General features: G+C 50.0%; 1 long non-coding RNA gene across 1 annotated transcript; it reads right to left on the reverse strand.

The window, feature by feature from the left end:
- Positions 1-876: 876 nt before the first annotated feature.
- On the reverse strand, positions 877-15,085 carry LOC104855783. The gene is made up of 3 exons (XR_778480.2): positions 14,447-15,085; positions 1,644-1,781; positions 877-984 (listed from the first exon to the last, which is right to left on the reverse strand). It is a non-coding gene; the product is annotated as an uncharacterized LOC104855783 (long non-coding RNA).
- Between the last annotated feature and the right edge of the window lie 4,925 nt (positions 15,086-20,010).

The raw sequence follows: 20,010 nt of genomic DNA on the forward strand, positions 1-20,010 counted from the left end.
GCCTGGTGCCCAGGCTGGGGGTCCAGCCCTGGAAACCGAGATGGGCACCTTTCACAGGCTCCCCACAGGATGTTTGTGCGAGCTGAGGTTTGCGAACAGCGGGTTCACCTGATGAGATATTTTTTCCTATATGGTTCCCTCAACCCACGTAAGTGTGCTGGTGTTCTGTGCCCATGCGCACTCAGAGAGCATTTGCTGAGTGCCAGATATACAGGTGCTGGGCAAGGAAAAGAAACTCAAGAAGCCATGGCCTTCCAGCAAAACCATCTGTCAAGTCTGTTTTCCCTGACCTGAGATTTTGTTCAACTGCGTTTAGACTCAAATGGAAATATGGCCCACGCTCCCTGATTAATGGGAATTCCCAGTGTTTACAAGCTGAGCTGCTTATGATAGCTGCTTCTCAGAGAGGGCGATTGATCGGGAGCCGGAAGGGAAATCTGCTCAATTGCACTACCCCCATTTTTGTTGTCTGCAAAGCGCCTACCACTCTTCATGTTCCTAGGAGGCCGTGGCCCGCAAACAGGGTCCTGGCAAAAGGAGACTGAGCTGCTTCATTGTTTTCCTCCTCTGCTACTGCAACACCTCCCCAAGTCTTGTGCTGAGGAAAATCTCCCAGACCCTCAGCTGAGAGCTCAGCACTGACCCTGGTACCCAGGCTCCTATTCCACCTCCTCTCCTGCCTGCTAACGCATGAGACCTGGACCACGGGGGAAGCTTGTTTCAACCTCGCAAACTCCTGAGTTTTCTCACAGCTGACCAAACCAAAGAGGACATTTCTTTTTGGTAAAAAGGTCAACAGATTTGTTCAAGGCTAGCTGCAAGGAAATGGAGGGGTCCATCTGTCTCAAAAGACCATCTCACTGTGTGCATGTGTGTTAGAGTCTTTTATAGCCGAGAACAGTGTAGCGGGTAGGATCTCACACAGAAAGAATAGTGAGGCCGGTGTGTCAGGCTGCAGAAAGCCTTCGTGGGGCAAACTTTGACCTGCAAGGGAAAAGACAAGCACAGCTGTCATCTCTGAGCTCCCCTCTGTTTCTTAGATTATTTCCTGCCAAATTTAAATGCAGAATAAAGACTTCTGCTGATATGCAGGTACTCAAATTTTCCATTTCCCTAAGTCACTGGGGGATGTAGTCTTACCAAGTGAGAGAGGAAACCCAAGAACAGAAATCACAGAATCTAGGATGCAGGGACTCACAAACGGGTAATGACAAAAGGAAGTTACACCACTTCCTGAATTTCTTCTCTGCTACTCCAAGACTCCCTAAGCACTGTGCTAAAGAATGCATGAATTGAAAATGCTTTTTTAAAAGTATTTGATAGCACAGATACTTTCTTTTTCTGGTTAGCCTATAGACCAGATCCTTAGGGAACCCATAACCACACATGAATTGGGTGCAGACTGTAACAAGATTACTAGCATATTTTTACGATCAAACAAGGTTAGAATTCTGCACTGGCATATTGAGGGTATTGACCCATTGTCTGCTGGTGCGTGGTATTGCTACTGAAAAATGCAGTGCTATTCTCCTTCCCAGCCCTTTGTGTGTGATCAGGTTTTTGGAATTTTCTAGCATTATTTCATTATCACAAGTCCCATGATACTATACTTCCGGGTGGGCCTTTTTTTCCATCTTTGTTACATTGTTCTGAGCAGAATGAAGACCCTCTCAATCTCGGCACTTGTGTAGCGCAGTTACTCCTGCTGGATCCAGTAGTTCAGTAGACACTGAAGAATGAGGGCTGTGGACCGTAGTGGGGGATGAGCCAGGTGTGGTTTACTAGAAAGAACAAAGAAAAGTTCTCACTAGCCGGAGGGGCTCCAAGGCAGGGCAAGCTGGAGGCACCTAGATCTAGGGGCTTCTCTGCAGCCTTTGGTGGCTGTGGAAAAGGGGCAGCTTGGCATTGACAGGTGTCGTCTGGTGCGGTTTTCAGACTGAAGGTGTGCAGGTGCTGTTGCTAGGCTTCCTGTCATCAGGAAAGCAGACTTGTATTAGTCCTTTGTCATTTGTGCTCCAGTTAGGCCTTTGTCCCTGGCGTTCTAATTTCCCGAGGCTTGTCCCAGTTTACTCAGACCCTGGCCCTCACTGGCCTACTGTCCCTCTGTCTCCTGGTCTCACTTCTGTCCTTTAGCTCTGGAAAGTTTTGTCGTATCAATCTTTTTTGGGGGGGTGGTTGACACAGGGTCTCACCATGTAGTTGAGACTGACCTGGAACTCACTATGTAGCCCAGGTTGGTCTCGAACTTACAGCGATCCTCCTGCCTCAGCCTCCCGAGTGCTGGGATTATAGGCATCTGCCACCACACCCGGCTAACTTGTATTAATCTTTTGATGATGCTATACATTCCATTTTCTTTCTCTCTCTCTCTCTCTCTCTCTCTCTCTCTCTCTCTCTTCCTCCTGTTTCTGGGACTTCTCTTGGTCTGATCTTGGGCTTTCTCATCAATTTATGATTTTCTGATGCTTCATTTCCTATTATCCATTTGTCCTTTTATCCTTTTTATCCCCCCAGCCCCGGACATTTTCTTACCTTCTTCTCTCACCTTTCTAGTAAAATGCTAGTTTTAAGTCCCACGATTGCCTTCTTGATTTTTGATTACTTCCTTTTCTTCTTTTGAAAATTATAGCAAAATATGTGTAGCATGAAAGGGCCGTTGTGACTATTTTTAAGTGGGCAGTTCAAGGACAGGAAGTACATCCCCTGTGTGGAACAGGCACTGTCACCAGCCATTTCCAGCCTTTTCATCATCGCCTACGGGAATGCAGAACCTACTGAACAATAGCTCTTCGTGTCTCTCTGTCTCTATACCTGGAAACCACAGCTCTACTCTCTGTCTCTATGAATTTGACAACCCCAGATTCCTCGTGTCTCCTTTTGAGTCTGACTTACCTCGCCTAACATAATGGTAGCGTGCCTCATCACTTCATTCCTTTTTTAGGTCTGCAAAAGACTTCTTGGTATCACATGTCACATTTCATTTACCTATTTATCCATCTATGGACATTTCGGATGACTCTACCTTTTTGGCCGCTGTGGGTTATGTTGCTATTAACATTGGAATACAAACATAGCTCAAGTCAGGAGTTGAATTGCTAGATTGTGTGTTTACTCTGCTTAATTTTTTGAGCCACTATCGTAACGTTCTCCCCAGTGACTGCAGTATCCCCCATTCCCAGCAGAGAGGCACAAAGGTTAAAATTTCTCTATGTTCTCACCGACATTTTTTAAATTTTCTGTTTTGCTTCTATAATTGTTTTTTTATAATAGTCTTTTCAGGTTCAATTCCCCACAAAGAAAAATAAACTTCTTGTTCTTGATGGGAAAAAGGTAGAAAGGGGAATTTGCTTGGAGACCTAACCTTTCTTAAGGCAGATTTTCTGTGGGCTACACTATCTCAGCCGCTCAGCTAACGAGCACTGTTTCAGAGCTGTGTCTCCAAGTTCTGAGCCTCCCTGGGTCCCATCAGTGAACCTGCTCACCTCCGTACAGTATCTTTTCTCCAAAGTTGGGCTTATCCCCTTCCATTTTCCTAGGTCATTTTACTGCCCCTGGGCTTCTCTTTTACCAGGAACATTTTGTAATCCTACCCACTGTTGTCTCATACCACATCTGAAGGTTTCTTTTTCATTCTTTTGCTGGCACATTGGACAGGGAAACAGACAAATGCCCACTTTCCCTGTCTTCCACACGCCCCTACTAGCTCTGCCTTACATTCTAGCAAGTCTTTCTCATTGCAATTTCTGCAGTTTAGCATTTTCCAAGCAATGTTTTAAGGAATAACGATTGCAAAGGTTGTTACTAAAGACATATAGAGAAAGAATCCCATGCCCACATAAGCAAGAGAAGTGTTAGTCACGGACCTCCATGAGCTAAGCCAAGTTGGGTGACACTGTTAAAGAAATGCCTCACAAGCTAGCTTAAAATCCACATAAGAAAACCATTCTCAGTGTACTATGGCACATCTTCTTTGTGAACACACACACACACACACACACACACACACACACACTCATCTACCACGTGCCTACAAGATGTGAGCAAACATATAATCAATGCTGTTACTGAATGCCATCCCACAGAAAGGCGCCTCAGAAGAACACCACACTGTGTCCTCGCCCACCCTATTCACCAAATATGGTACCCTGTGACTTCTGGCTCTTCCCCAAAGTCAAAATGACCGTGAAAAAGAAACATTTTGAATCGCTTCGGGATATTAAAGCAGCCTTGATGGCACAGCAAAGACACTCAGGAAAGAGAACGTCCAGAACTGCTTCAGAAAGTGGCAGGAGCAATGGGACGAGTGTGCTCAAGGAGCGGGGAGAGTTTTAGGAGGGATTGATGCTAATGTGTGCTTTAGGTCATGACTCATTTTAATTTAAATATTCACTATTTTGATCACCCCTTATAGATTAGACTCAGCTTGTATATTTATCTTATTCTGCAGAGTAGCCTCTAAATTACTATACTCATAAGAAATGCCTCTGTCTCTTCGGAGAAATTCCAGGCATGTTTAGAAAAGTGGCATAACAGCTTCTGTCCACAGACACCCTAGGTAAGTACTTCCAAGGGTCAGTACACAAATGAATAGAAATCCTGCCTCTGAATATTTCCTCAGTCTTTTGATTCTGTAGTTAGATCTTCTGCACTCAAAGGAGGCCCATCCCATAAGGTGGCTCCCAACTTCTTGAAAAACAAGGATTAATCTCCCCAAATGACCAATGAAGACTTCTCCTTTGACAGGCATCAAACCAGCCAGGGTTCGGGCTTCTGCATTCCTTATTCTTTCTGTTACACTCTTCCTATGAAGTTGTCCCACAGTTGATGTGTTCTTTGTTCAAATACCACTCTTTCTCTGCCAATTTAGAAAAACATGCTTTAGTTCTGCTACAGCTGAAAGGAAGGATAAAAGAAGGTCTGAGTTTTTTTTTTTTTCCAGGGGTGGATGGGGAGAAGCTTTTCTGAAAGCACCCAGCGATTTTCTCCATTCCTGATTTTGACATTTCTTTCATGGTTTGTTTCTTTTCTGAGAAAAGACGCTTCTTGTATGCCAAAGTGCCACTTGTTACAAATGCAGTCAACGTCCCTGAACCACTCACTCCGTGATCTGCTCAAGTGTCTCGCTGACAGCACGCAGCTCAGCTGCCAGGACCCTAAGTGAATGCCGATTACAATTACATGCAAATTAGCTGCAGCAGTACATACATAATTCCTTCAGCTGCCTCCATCTTCCAAGGCACAAATGCCATTCCATTCCAGGCTGTTATAATTAATTGCCCTGAGATAAGTGTACAGCAAGAAGATCCCTATCATTTCATCCTCCATCGCTGATTTACACATCTGACATAGGGAGCGTGTAGTTAGCCAGTTGAGGTGGTTTAATTAGGTTAATTGGTGCAGCCAGCAGTGGTTCAGCAGTCACTACACTCTCACCCATCCACCTTCTCTTTCTGCACAGTGGCATGCTCACTCCCGACTGCAGGTGGAACTTGGCACGAATCCTCTGCGTGGGAACTTCGCCCTTCTGTTTTCACCATTTCTCCAGTCCTCATCATCGTGCCTAACACATAGTCGATGTGCATTAAATTTAAGTGGATGCATTAAATCTAAGAGAAACTTTTTTTTTTTTTTTTTTTTTTTTGGTACCGGGGATCGAACTCGGGCGGGCCCCTGCACTTGTGAGGCAGGCGGCAGAACCTGAGCCAAATCCCTGGCCTGAAACCTTATTTTTTTTACGGTAGTACTTTCCTTCCATGAAATCAGAGACGTTTCATGGTGCAGGAGCCAGTGGAGGTGCAGAAAGGATCTCTGATGAGGACAGAACCCAGGTCCATGGGTCCACCTTGCTAGGTTTCTGCAGCTGGCGCGCTGAGCTTGTGGCCATATGGATGTGTTCAGGGCAGAGAGAATCAGGAGCCATCCCAACCACATGGTCGCAACTGTTCTGTCAAGTAGATACTGAAGTGCTCGCGGCATGGCACTGCTTTCTTTGCCAGTACCCTCTGAAATGTCTCTGCAGATGTCTCCATTTGACCAGTGAGCATCACAATGCATCCTTTCATGAAACAAAAGGGCTCTTTGTTCCAAGAGGCCAAGTTTGCCGGCCACAACCAAACAGGCTTTCCTGCCATCGTTGTCACTTTGAAATGGCTGCCCAGATTGGACTGTATTTTCTGGCTGTTGCAACGAGGTGGGCTCATGTGCTCAGTTCTCACCAGTGGCGTGGCAGCAGATTGTATTAGTTCAGGACAGCAGCCAGCGGGGGCGAGGTTGTCCCTCTTTTACTCTGGATGGGCTTGTGGGGCTTCTCAGCCCACATCATAAAAGGGGATCCAGTTTCCAGCCAGTCTGCTTGGGCCATTTGCCCTGGGGACCCGGCTACCATGCTGTGAAGTGGCCGGGCACCACATGGAATGGTCACAGGTAGGAGCTCCAGCTGCAGCCAGTTTATCCCAGCAGACACCAGCCTCAGGTACAGGGAACTCAGCACCTTAAACACTGCAGTCTCCATCCAGCCTAGAGCTAGCCGGGAAGACACAAGTGGACACAGCCAGCTGTTCCCTCTGAGCCCTGCTCAGTTGCAAACTTGGGAGCAAAACAAATGTTGCTAGGGTTCCAAGCCACTACGTTTTGGCTGACTTTTAAGCATCAATAAAGAACCAGAGGACTTGTGTGAGTGAAAATGATATGCATCGTACCCAATCCCAGGCATTCAAGAACTGGGCTGCCTGTTCTACACACTGTCTTTCCTCAGCACACAGGTGCAGGAAGAGCACAGGACAGAAGGAGGCCAAGATCCCCTGCCACACAGCATGGAGTCTTCCATCCTATCAATCAAGCACCCTCATCAAACTGTTCACGAGCAATAAATACATTTCGAATACACCAGACCAGGAACAATTAACAGTTTGGATTTTTACAGCACCTAGAATTACCCAAACTTATTCAGTTAATTATTTTCTAACTCTCCCAAGTCTTTTACTTTTACCAATACCATCCTCTTCCTTAACCGTCCAGTGATAACGAGGTGTCATCACTTTGGGCTCGGTTCTGCTCTCTTCCCAGCAGTGGATACACACGGAACGTGCAGCAGGACTGCGCTTACAGGGCGAGCCTCCTGGGCGACGCTCCTGCAGAGAGCACAAGGAAGGTGGGAACTCACCCTTCACACCTGGATGACAAGGGCAGAGTTAGCCTGAGGTGAGAGAGAAGCGGAAACCAGCATCCCTCAGCGGACTGGGTCTCCAGGTCTCGCCCCTGGTTGTATGGTGAAGCTGGAGCCCCCAGCATCAGGCAGAGCATCGTGTGATGGGGCCACTCCATAACCAGTTTGGAGGAAACACGGGTTTCTGGATCCCATGGGCCCTGGTGCCAGATAGAGAGCTAAGAAAATTAGAGCAGCGGGGTGGCATCTGCCCTCAGCCCCCTTTCCCCAGCCCCCTTGCCCACAGTAGTGCTCATCTCTTGAGCTCTTCACTGACAAGGCTCTCCCCGCTTTTCTCATGCTGAAGGGTCATAGACCACCCAATTCCCTTCTGATAACAATTCAGCAACATCCTGTGGGACCATTCCTGACTCTCGGGAGCACAGAAGCAGAGGATTCTTGCTGCCACCAGCCTGAAGGGAGGTGGAGAAGGAGCCAGGATGAGTCTTCCCCAGCATCTCAGGATCCGGACTGATCCCCAAGGCCTTGCCCTCTGCCTCATAGTAAAATTCACATCCTAACCTGCAATCCATCTGGGATAATTGGAGAAATCCTTCTGCGGGGCTCAGGTCATGCTCGTGATGCCCTGGATGGGAAATCTTGGGGTGAACTATAGTGTTCCAGGAAGTGATTTTTTGAATGTTCGACACAAAATATGTTTGGCATAAACACCAGCGCCTATGACCCGGTGCCTGACCCATGCATCCCCCAGCCCCAAGGAACCTGCCCCGCGTCCCCTTAACGTCCTTGCTGGTGATACCCCTCCTGTCTACTCCTCATAGCCGCTAAGGCTGGCTCCACTTAATGGGGGTTCTCAAAGGCTGAATGACAGCTTCCCAGGGAAGAATGGAAACGCTTTACCCCTACAGGGAAAACGACAATTAAAATACCCTTGGTTTACGTTTACCTTTTCAACTTCAATAAGAACTCACCTCATTAGTGGACCCAAGTCCCCTGACCTCACAATTCCCTCCCATTCCAAATGCAGTCCCAAAGGAGGGTTCGTGGGATCTGCTCCGAGTTGCCAGCCCTGGAATGGGATTGCATGCCATGTCCCCCAAGTGATCCGGGGGACAGAGAACTTTTAGGTTTTCACCCTTCATCAGAGGCCCTAGAGGAGAATTCAGTTTTTCGCAGTTCACGGCGAAGCCCCTTTCCAGTAGGGAACTCAAGAATGTGAGGAACTCTCTCATCTTTACACAGTTCAGACCTGGGTCTAAGCCTTTATCTCTTCCCAAGCTGTTGGGCTCATTCTGTTTTGATTTCTCCGGAATGGGCTCAGCCTCCACATCTTTGGCCCTGGCTTGCTGCCTTCAGTGAGTCCCTTTGGGCCTCGAGCTTAATGTCTTCAATGGAGATCTTGTGGGATAATGTTTCAAATTTGTTTTCCAGAGCCTCGGCCCCTGGGAGCAGACTTGCCTGAGTTTTGTCACCCCCCTCCTTCTTCCCTGCTTCCCTTCCCCCGTCTGCAGCTCCCTCACCCTCTGCTGACCTTGGAGAAGTGATAAAGGCTTTTTTGGTGGCTGCGCTCGGCTGGGGAGACCAGAGTTGCCAAAAGCTCGTTTCTCCTTTTCACAAGTTGCTAACAGGTTTGGGATTTGAAAGGCTCCCCCATGCGTGCGCCCTCTTTTCACTCACCCCTGAAGAACCCGCCCCTGTTCATACGATTCTTTGTCTTTTTAATAAGGGAGCCAGGCTGATCTGGGTGCTGGAGGTGCTGCTGAGCTCATGCCAGCCGCAGGACTAGGGGAAGCCAGGACCCATTTCCAGTGTCCTTGCTGTTCTAAAACTAGGTGGGGACGGGAGGGCTGGTCTTCCTCAGAAGCCCACACTGCAGGGCTGCTCCGGAATTACTTCCTGGATTGCAGGGCAAACAGCTTCTGCCTGAAGCAGCTGCATGAGCCAATATACTGGACAAACCCGGATTCCTTAGCGAATGGAGGTAAAGAGGAACCCGAGGCAGGAATCGGGTGCCCTAAGCTAAGCTCAGCAGTGCCCAGGCCCCAGACACACAGCCGTGGGATCATATGAGGCCTCCAAGTTCCAATCAGGTTTCAGATCTGACCTCCAAGCAAAAAGCACACTTTCTACAGAGAGGTTGCTAGAGTCGTCAAGTGACAAAGCACACAGAGGCCCTTGCATTCCGACGGTCTGTCTACCGGACTACATACTCACTCACACCCAGCATCCACAACCTGCTCAGAACCACCTTGGAGTCATTCTGGCCTGGCACTTGACTCAGGAGATGCTTATGAAGCAGGAGCCAGAGCCAGGGATTCAAACTCCTGGAGAAACAGGCCCTGTTCCCCCAGCACGTCCAGTCTAATCAGAGAGGCGAGCTTCCAAACCTGGGATTCTCCCACACTGAGACCTGGCTCAAACCCCAGGCAGAATCTCTGGGGCTGAGGCTGAGGGCGCCCATCCGCTTGGGCTCCACACACCTTCCTAATGCTTGCTCAGGCTTGGGGAACTGGGGAGATCACAGCAAGCAGCTGCCTCTGCTGGGGGAAGAGTACAAAGAACCGGAATACTTCAGCAATGGAACATAGGGTTATTGACCTTCTTGAGTCTCCTTGGGTGCTGGGACTATGGCAGTGAACAAAACTGTTTTTTAAAAAATACCTGGTGTAGTAAAGATGATGCCTCTGACCTCGAAGAGCTTCTGGGTTGGTGAAGAACTGAGGTAGGGAAATGAGGTCTAAGGACAAGGAACGGCAGCGAGGCATGGAGAGGCTCATGCCGCAGGTGAAGAAGGGCTGGACTGCACTCGGATGAGGAGGGCGGCAGACTGGGAAGCACAGTCTCAAGACTGGGCCCGCTGCCGAAGACAGACAATACGGGGCGGGAAGAAGGCGGAAGGCAGGCTGACACGCGGGCGGCAGAATGCACTTTGGGTGATGCTAAGACCCAGGTCTGGACCCAGGACACTGCCTGAGGAGTAGACCAGGTTCATGGGAGCTGGGCTCAAGCTGAGGGCACCAGGGGCACCTTTCAGAGTTGGTGAGCCCAAGACCTGCCCATCTACTGAACAGAAAGCCACAGGCAGCGCCGTTTCTGCATCTGAGAAAGGACAATTGTATATCAGCTGTAAAATAAAACTAAGTCTTAGCACTTCAGGCATTTGGAGCTTGTTTTCTTTCTTATTTAATGAAAATAAGCAGGACAGGAGCCAGGTGTGGTGGCGCATACCTGCAATCCCAGCACTTGGGAGGCCGAGGCAGGAGGATCATCATGAGTTCAAGGCCAGCCTGGACTAAATGGTGAGTTCCAGATCCAACTGAACTACATAGGAAGACCCTGGCTTGAAAAAAGGAAACAAGCAGGGAAGTTACATGTGTATTTTGATCCCTCTGAAAGCCAAGCTGTTGATGAACTTCCTTAGCAAAGTATATTCTTTCCTATGACTGATATAAAATTGAAAGAGAAATTTCCAGGCAGCAGTAATTTATTCCATACTTTAATTCTCTAGCTAACTGAATAAAGTGATTTTTCTGTTAATACAAGAACTTCAGTCTTGTCTGGAAATATCCACCTAAAACTCCCTAAAGATGCATATTTGCTTTTATAGTTTGTCCTGAAAATAATATGCTGCTAAATTATCTGCCCTCACCCTATATATCTGTTACCTTCCCGTTATTGATTATAGCTTTAAAATAACAGAAAGTAGTATGGAACATTTTGTTGATGTTTTGTTATGTTGTGCTTTGCCTCGTTCTGCAAATTTGATTGCGGTTTCTAAAATGTCTTGAATTCCTTCTGAGGTTATGCTGTTTATGTAGATGAATATCTCTATCCAATAGGCCAAAGGCTGATGCTAAAACCACTGACCCTAAATGGTTATCTGTGTAACCCTTGACTCCAGAAAATCCTTCGAAGAAAAGCGAAATAAAGGACCAAAGTGGACATCACAACATTCAGTGTCAGAGTCCGGAGTCCTTTCCAGGCCTCAGGGACCAAGCAAAGGGGGCTTTAGGTCTGCGTGTGGCAGTTCACAGTGAAGTCAGGAAGCCGTGTGTCTGTGTTTCAGGCGGCCAAGCTGTGGCTTCCTCAGTTTCTCGCTGAGAGCAGGACACCCTTTCTCTCTCTCACTGCTCCACAGTCCCATCCTGTTCAAGAAGATCAAGACCCAAATCACAACAGCTGGCCCAAAGGGAGGCTGAGGGACGCCCTGACTTCTCACAGCTCTGACACAGGCTTCCTGGGGGACCTCTGTGACCCTGAAGAGATTTTTTTTTAATCTGGTTCACTGCCCAGCACCCAGAAGCATGGCTGGCACATGACAGACTCGGAAAACAGCTGCTGAATGAATGGATTCCTAAGCTCCCCTCCTTCTCCCACCCTCCCTCCTCAGTGGGGGCCAGCTGCTCCTCCTGTTCTCCCATCACGGCTCTGTGGGGGTTTCCAGGATCTCCAGCCCCGAGCAAACACTGGGACGATGGGTGGGGTGTAACCAACTGTGTACCCTGAGTCCCCGCCCTGAGTGTCTCCCTGGGCTGAGCAGGGGGCTCACCTGTGGGAGGAGCCCAGTTTACAAGCTCGTCTGATTGGACTGGACTTCCTTGAAGACAGGCTGTGTCTGCTGGAGCTCTTGCCCTAGCTCTGGCACCTGCACCACGGGGGCTTATTTCTAAACATCTCGTGAATAGCAAGCACCAAGGCCAGCTGTGTACACATTTTCCCCACCGTTGATGGATCTCTGAAGAGATCCTGCACAGGGTTAGATCTTGCAGTCCACCTGATGCTTTGTCCATTTCCTCCATAACGCCAAGGGGTTATACCCAGGCTCCGAAGGAGCTGGCACAGGGGAGGTGGAGGCAGGCCCTGACTTGTCTCCTCCGATCTCTTGACACTTCAGCTTACTTGGGGATGGGGCCCTCCCTGCCTCTATGCACCTGTGGGAGTACAGCCACATCGATCATTGTTCTGGCCCCTCAGCCCTAGAGGCCCAGGAGCCTGGCATCAGTCTCAGAACCCCTGCTACAACTCTCAAACAGTGGGGGCACCGATGTTCAGACTGACACCGAGAGACTCCGAGGTGGATGGGAGCATGCCCACAGCACCCAACCAGTCCTGCACACAAGTCTTTGTCCCTGCAGTTTTTCTGGTGCAAGATAGAACTCTTTGTAGGAAAAACCACTAGCTTTGGAGACTTAAGGCGGGGCATTGAGGTCCATCTCCTACTCCTGCTAGCTCTGTTATCTAAGACAACTGGTATACCTTTATTGTAGTTGCACTCTGCAAAAGAGTAGTTGAGGAACTGTCATCTTTGAGGGTTTTGTTGGAATTACATAGAAACATAAAGTTCTCTTCACGCACTGACCAAAGATAAGTAAATATAAATCAGAACATAGGTGATCACTAATCTATAGGCTGATAAATCGTCTACGTAGCATCCCTCCCCTGCCATCCTGCTCCACCTGCATCATCCAACTAAAAGAACAAAATAAGAAATGACATTCACTGTTACTTTAAAATTCTAATACGTTATTTATGGAAGGCAGAAGAGGTCACATGCATTTGGGTTGAAACGGCTTTCTGAGAACATTGCACACTGCTCGGGCTGTCTGTCCTCAGCGTCCAGCGAGAGGCTGCACCCGGGGTGCACACCTGTCTCCCGTCATGCTGCCGCAGAGGCAGATCTTCATCTTCCAGTGGCAGGCTCTCTTCTTGGAACTCTCCCACTTGGCTACCGCGTGATCCCTTCTTGTGTCCCGCGGTTTGCCACAGACTACTCAGCAACACGGGCCTGTGCGCATAATTGCATCATCTTCCCCACCTGGCACGTCCACACGAAACCCTTGATTAGCTTCAGACTCCTTTAATTGTAGTGGCGGTGTCTGCCAAGACCAGTGAGGCTTCAGGGTAGACTAAATCCATTAGCAGCGAGACCCCGACTCCCCCTGCTTTTCAGCTCTGCCCTTGCATCCACGGTTCAGTTTGCAGTGAGATTACCTTCCGTTGTGGGGCTGAGCCAGGACTTTCAGAGGCCTGCCTGGCTGCTGCCGCCTTTGGATGGCCTGGGCTGGGCCCAGCTTTCTGGGCTGTAAGAGACTCTTCTGAGGGTTTCCACAGCTCATCTCTCCCTTGAATGGTGTGCTTTAATTTCACCATCACCCACTAGAGCAGAGTCCCATGCATTGTTCACATTGTTTCCATTATGTATTAGTCTTTTTTTTGGGTACCAGGACCTTGAGCTTGCAAGGCAGGTGGCAGAGCCACTGAACTAAATCCCCAGGCCGATTATGTAATAGTCTTTAAACTGAAGCACGCACTTTGTATGAGCCCCTGGGTTTAGCTTATTGCCAAGAGGTAGCACCGGCGGTAACTGGTCCACAGGGCATGTGTGAGCTGGCAGGTCCCCTCCGAAGAAAGGTGTGGCTTTGCCACCTCCGGTGCCTTTGAGATGGCTGAGCTTCAAAGTGGGGGCTGTGAGCAGAATCTGGAGATGACTGGCTATCTCTGTTTATCAATGCTCATGCCCTGGAAAATGTTAGTGGGCGCTGAACTGGCACGACTTTGCCTCAGAATGACTGGGCAGGCTGAGTCACAGCTCCTGCCAACTTTGGGGCCCAGGCCTAGGCTGTGGCTCAGGCCTCATCTGAGCAGAACTCTGAGGCTGCCTGGCCCCTCTGCCTCTGTTAGGAAGGAGGACGCCATGCTAAGACAGCCCAGGGTGGATGACAGACATCCTCCGGTGTGGGTTTCAGCCTCTTAGGCCAAGTACGGCCCTGAGAATCCTACCTAACAGTGGGAGGTTTTATTCCTTTCCTTATTGGACACTAGATTCCCACTCTGAAGTCTCAGGCAATTTATTTCCAATGACCAGCACGCTATCTTTCTTCTCCTTTTGCATTTTATTCCCAAGCAAGCAGGATGGTAGTGGCGTGGTGTGTTTTTATTTAATCAACTGGAGGGCTCTGTGTCTGCCCCCAATGCACATAAATTAGTGCCACATACAGACATATTTGAGGTGCAGGAGGAGCATGCCAAGAACTCAACGTCCCTCAGTCTCCTCCATTAGTCTCCCTCCTGCCCAAAGGAAGCAAGTGATTGAACAGACCCAGGACCAGGTACTGTGAACATCACACAAGCAAAGGAAAGCTGGCAGGGGCAAAGAAAATGTATTCACTACAGTGAGCTGCTCTCGGACTGGAAGACACACACACACACACACACACACACACACACACGCACGCGCGCGCGCGCGGGCGTGTGGCTTTGCTAAAGGTAAGCTGAGTGCACCTGGGATCCAGGGAGCAATGTCCAACGCAGCCCAGCTGGTGACACCAGAGATGATCCATGCACTGAACCCCAAAGCTGGCCAGGGGAAAGTTGAGGTTCTCATTCAAAGAGCAACTGACTCTAGAAAAGAGGAGGGAGGGCTGAGGTCGCTCAGCAGAACCTCAGAGGTGGGGAAGGGTGAGCCAGGGTTCTAGAAGGTTGGGCAGCCCTGGATCAAGAAAGACTTGGAGCAGAGGAGCTCCAAAGGGTGATTTCTAAGGTTCACTTTGGTGGCAGAAGCAAAAAAGACAAGAGAAGAGCAGACAAAGAGAAGACAATAGGAAAGAAATGAGGATGACTGTGATCCAGGCAGTGTTAGCAACAGTGAAAGGAGGCAAGGAGGAGAAACACGGGACACGTAAGAGCTCACCAGCCTCCCAGCCCTGCTTTGCCAAAACTTGTCTGGTGTTGACAAGCCCAAAGCCCACACCTGCAGTCCCCGAGGAATCCGCAGAGGCCTCTGTCCGTCCTCGAGAAGCTGGCTGGACACGGATGCTGTCTGCTGATGAGGATGGAACAGCTCCCTGAAGCCAAGTCCTGAACCCAGAGCATATTTTTTTTAAATGTATTCAAGGAGCCAGGGATTTCTCTCAGTGGTTCCACCACCTGCCTCAAGAGCACAAGGGCCTGAGTTCGATCCCTGGCACAAAAAATAATAATAATGATGATAAATAATAATAAAAAGCCAGGAAATGTTCTGGAAACTTAGGGGTCTCACAGCATTTTTAGACATGAATTCATTTCCCCACATCCCCTCTGGTGGCTCCTATTTGGCTAGGTTTGGATCCCTCCTTAGGGGAGGCTACAGGGCGCCCTGGCAGAGTCAGCCAGTCAGGGCAGGGAGAGAAGGCCCTGCTGGGAGCTTGGTGTGGAGTCAGCATTCTCTTTTCTTCCACGTCCCCATAACCAGGTGTTCTCGGGGGAGAAAAAGGCAGCAGCCCCTCAATCAGCCACCACGGTCTGCACGTACTGGAAGGAAAGTTCCAGAAACAAGCTAGGGTGAGATCGCACCCTGTTCTGAGTCCCGTCCTTAGACCCCACAAGGGGCCGGCTCTGCCTTTTTGTCCAGCGTCTCCGCATTGCTGTGGTCCCTGTCCAGCTGTTGCTTCCTTCGTAGCTCAGAGATTGGGCCACAGGTTGTGGTATCAAAGCTCTTGTGTTCAAGAGGCCCCTGTTTTACTCAGTGATGGCCCACGAGTATGATGCTGGCAGTTTCACTCTACCAAAGAGAGCTGTAAAATGCTTCATTTGAGAGAGAAGATGGAAATATCTTTGAGAGAAAAAGAGAGCACATTTACATAACTGTTATTACTACAATATAGTGTTATAATTGCTCTATTTATTATTCATTTTGGTTGTTAACCTCTTACTCTGCCTCGCTTGTAAATTAAACTTCCTCATAGGTGTGTTTGCATGTAGAGGAATAAAAAACACTATTTATGGGGCGTGGTACAAGCTGGAGATTCAAGGATCCACCAGGACCTGGGGTTGTAGCCCCTGCTGCTAAGAGAGTCTGCTGTGCTCACAGAACTGACCCCACATTGTACCCCTGGCAATGTGGAGTCCTGGGGTCCCAGGCGTCCCATCAGAGGCCACCTTGGTGGGCTGGCGAGGACATCTGGAGCCTCCAGGTCCACAGTCATCGTTCTAACGACAGCAGCCCCCATCTCGTTCTTTCTACGCCGCCCTCCAGCCTCTGCTTGTCCACAGGAAAATGAGCTTCAGGAAGCAGAAAGTCTCTTCTGTGATCACAACAAGGAGCTCAAAAAGCCAGATCTTTGGGTTCCAGAAAATAGGGAGGAAAAAAAAAAAAAACAACAAGCGAGCAAGAGAAAGGAGGAGAAAAGGGAAAAGGAAGCAAAGGGTTAGAGGGAGACAACAGAATGTCCGAGGTGCAAGATGCACCCGCATGTCAGAGGCACAGTGCACATAGGACCCCCTTCCAGGAAAGCCGGTCCTTCCTGATTTATAAATCCGTCCTCTGCCCCCACCCCAGACAGCGCCCACTCCCTGGGCTCAGCCTCCACACACGGCTCCCTATGGACAGGGCTGCTGAGGTAGGGGGCACGTAGCACACAGGAGAACGGAGCACAGAGGATGTGGCTGGGGCACATGAGAATGTCCTTTCTTTGTTGCTGTAATCCTAACCTAGAACCCTCCATTTGTTAAAAGTAAAAAATAAAGCAACTGACAATGAAGTAGTGTTTTCTTCTCCAACATCCTAAACCCTAAAGGTCCATTCCCCTGCCCCCAGAGATTGACTATGGGTCTGGAGGGGTTTAGGGGTGTCTTGTTTGTTTCCAGTTGAGTGGATGGGAAAGATTTGCTGGAGTTACAGGTCTTGAAGGAATGAACAGCACTGTCTTAGAGCTCCAGGCCAGGCTGGGCTGCAGTCTGGAGGGGCGGTGGACACAGCAAAGGCCCAGGCCCAGCAGGACCTCAGGAATAGACACTGCCTCCCATTTAGAGGTGAGGATGAATGGCAAAGGGGAAGTCGTCCTGCCCCAGCCCCTCCACGGTGGTCATCAGCCACTTGCAGAGGAGGCGGTTGTGGGGCTGTAGTTGGAAGGACCCTGAAAAGAAACATTCTGTCTTGTTTTGCTTTGCTGATTGTTTCTCCTCCCCACTCCAGAGCTAGGAGGCAGCTTCCTGAGGTCAAGAGTCACAGGATTGATGACTCTACTTTCTGGAGCTGCAGAGAGTAGCCAAGTAGCCCAGCTGCCTCCTGGGTAGTATGAGCTTTTCAAAGCCCTGGGTGTATCTTGGAGCTGTGACAGCAAGTGACCAAAACTGAGAGACCCTATGTCCCTGGCAGGAAATGTGAGCTTATCTTCTACTCCTCATGCAGCCTGGGGCAGGACGGACACAGGACGTGCCCAGGAAAGGCTGAGCCGAATGGTACTGCTTCCTTTCTTGGGCCCGGAGAAACCCCCGATGGTCACCCACGCCCTTCCTTCCCATTCCAGAAGGACCAGCTGACCCTCCTCCTCCCGCCTGACTATAAATTCCGAGCCACTTCCTGAGGATGTCTCAGATCTCGGAGAGCAGTAGGGCCCGTCTCTGTAAGAAGCATTACCACGCTGCCTTTTCACCGAAGTGAGCAGGAAACAAGCAGGGACATCATTTTGGGAAGTAGGTCAAGCAGAGGGAATGGCTTGGAAAATCACCCTCCATTGGCTTTCAGAGTCCATTAAACATGAAAGGAAATTCCCAAAGCAAGAGGTGAGAATGTGTCCCTGTCGGTCTCTACAAATAGCTATGCAGCTATGCAGCATGCTGGAACCGTAGAAGATGTGCTGCGCCGGGGCTCAAGGCAGGGAGAGAACAAAGCCACCCAGGGCTGCCCGCAGAAGCTCTGAAGCTCTGACTGTCACTGAAGCCACAGGCATAAGGGCACATGCTCTGTTGGAGTGCACCGCGCACCTCATGCTAGTGACCTCACTGGCATTACCTGAAGCTTCCTGCTGCAGACTTTCCAGGAAGGTATCTCGGAGGCACATCTACGGATGCTCCAAAGTCCCGGCCTGTGCTCTTCATGACTGAACCCTTTCTCTGACTCAGGAGGCCTTGCATTTCTGTGCTTCTCAGCCTCCAGGGTTCCCTTCCACTTCGTCTGCAAGCTCTGGTCGCTGGGCAGTGCGCCTATTAATCTTGAGCGGAATGGCGTCTCCGCCACTTCCATTTGAAGAAGAAATGACTGCCTTTGCCATTTGATTCGACAGTATAAAATATTTACGATTCCTCTGGCACCTCTGAGGCCCCTCGCTTCCATCGATTTTCCCAGTCGCGCTAAGTGCTCCCTTTGAGGAGAGTGCTTCCCGTCCATCAGGGACAGGCCAGGATGACAGCACGCGGAGCCCAGCTTGCCGGGTCCCCCGGGTCACCAGCAATGCTCCACTGCCTGCGGGGGCTCTCATGGGTTTCCACCCTGCCCGAGGCTCTGGGGTCCTGCTCTTCCATCCTCTTCCACCAGATGTTCTGCTGGTGTGTTTGCACTCCGGTCTCCTGAGTCCGGGTGCTCCAGAGTGGGCTGGCCTGGGGATCCACTGTGAACCCCAGAGGCAGGGTGGTTTCTACACAGTGTGACAGACCCAGGGCAGAGCAGTCAGAGCTTCCGGGGGAGGCCGGCACACGGTCTCCTCTTGTGCCTCTCCGGCCCACTCAGTCTGCTCAGCACCTACCCTCCGTGTAGGTGACTCCTCCAGTCTCACTCAGTGCCACTGAAGGGGCAGAAAGCAGCACTGGGGATATGAAGTCTCAGCTGACCGAAGGGAAGATACAGAGCTCTGTCCGCCTCTCAGTGCTCTCAGTCGTACTTCTGACCTTGGCTCCTGGGCCCTGCCACAAGGGTAACAACCATCACCACCATCCTGAGCGACTGTATGCACATGCATATGAGACTATGAGAGAGAGCTGAAGGCATTAAAACAGTGGAACGGTACCGGCACTGAGTAAGCACTTAGTAAACGTGAGCTGTCAATCCGGGTCATCAAGGCTGAGAGATGCCTCTAGCGAATGGCAGGGAAATGCAGCTGGCTGAAAGCCAGGGAACTCTACCTTATCCGGGTGCGGCTGCAGCCCCATCCTGGAACCCTACTCTGTCCTGCTTGCCATTAGCCCAAAGCCAACCAGGGGCAGCATGGGACAGAGGTGGAACAGTGGGTTCGGAAGGCGGAGCCAGCCCACATAGCACCAGAAACATTCTCCACACCAGGGGATGCCTGTACATCCTCAGTGTATAGATCTCAGCTTAGCACCCCTCCAGCCTGTTCGCACCTTCTCAGGGTCCTGGGTCTCTGCCTAAGGAAGAGGCCTTCCTCTTTGCTGTGTACCCAGGCCAGTATAGTTAACCTCCAGGAGCCTACCTCCTCATCCGCCCAGTGAGGTCAATAATGAGCCTGACTTGTACAGTTGTCACTCATCAAGTGGGGATTTTATAAGATATTTCGAGGAAGAAGACCAGCCTAGTGGATGGTGCATACAGACTGCCTGCTGAGAGCTGGTGGCTATGGCCATCACCACGAGGCAGTACCCTGAACCAGAGAACACGTGAGCTCTCCTGAGTAGGGACAGAGCCACCAGACTATCAAAAGGGCCAGGAATGGCTCTGTTCCAGCCACAAGGCAGGGTGCACTCAGACAGACAGCTCTCTGGGCAGCCCTCCAGGGCCGGCAGGGGAGTGCCACCTCCGCTGGCCCCGACCAAGGAAAGCAAAGGAAAGAAAAGCCAGCTACTACCCTGAGAGGCAGAAAGAGCCCCTCGTGCCCTTGGCTTTGCTGCAGGAGAGAGGGAGACCCAATAAAAGACCAATCCCAGATGTGGTCCACCTGGCACCACCACCCATTTCAGTCACGAAGCCCCTCAGATGTGTTTGGTGGTAGCAACAGGAGGTTGCCTTCAGATTGCTCAATTGTGTCACCCACCCTGCTAGAAAAAAAAATTTTTTTTTCAAAAGCCAGAGAACAGGAAATAAATGATCACAAGTCACTATGGCCAACGTGGTGCATTTCCCTGAAAAACTCCCC

Source organism: Fukomys damarensis, unplaced genomic scaffold, assembly GCF_012274545.1.
Source record: "Fukomys damarensis isolate Sample0158 unplaced genomic scaffold, DMR_v1.0_HiC HiC_scaffold_19, whole genome shotgun sequence".
Taxonomy (NCBI): domain Eukaryota; kingdom Metazoa; phylum Chordata; class Mammalia; order Rodentia; family Bathyergidae; genus Fukomys; species Fukomys damarensis.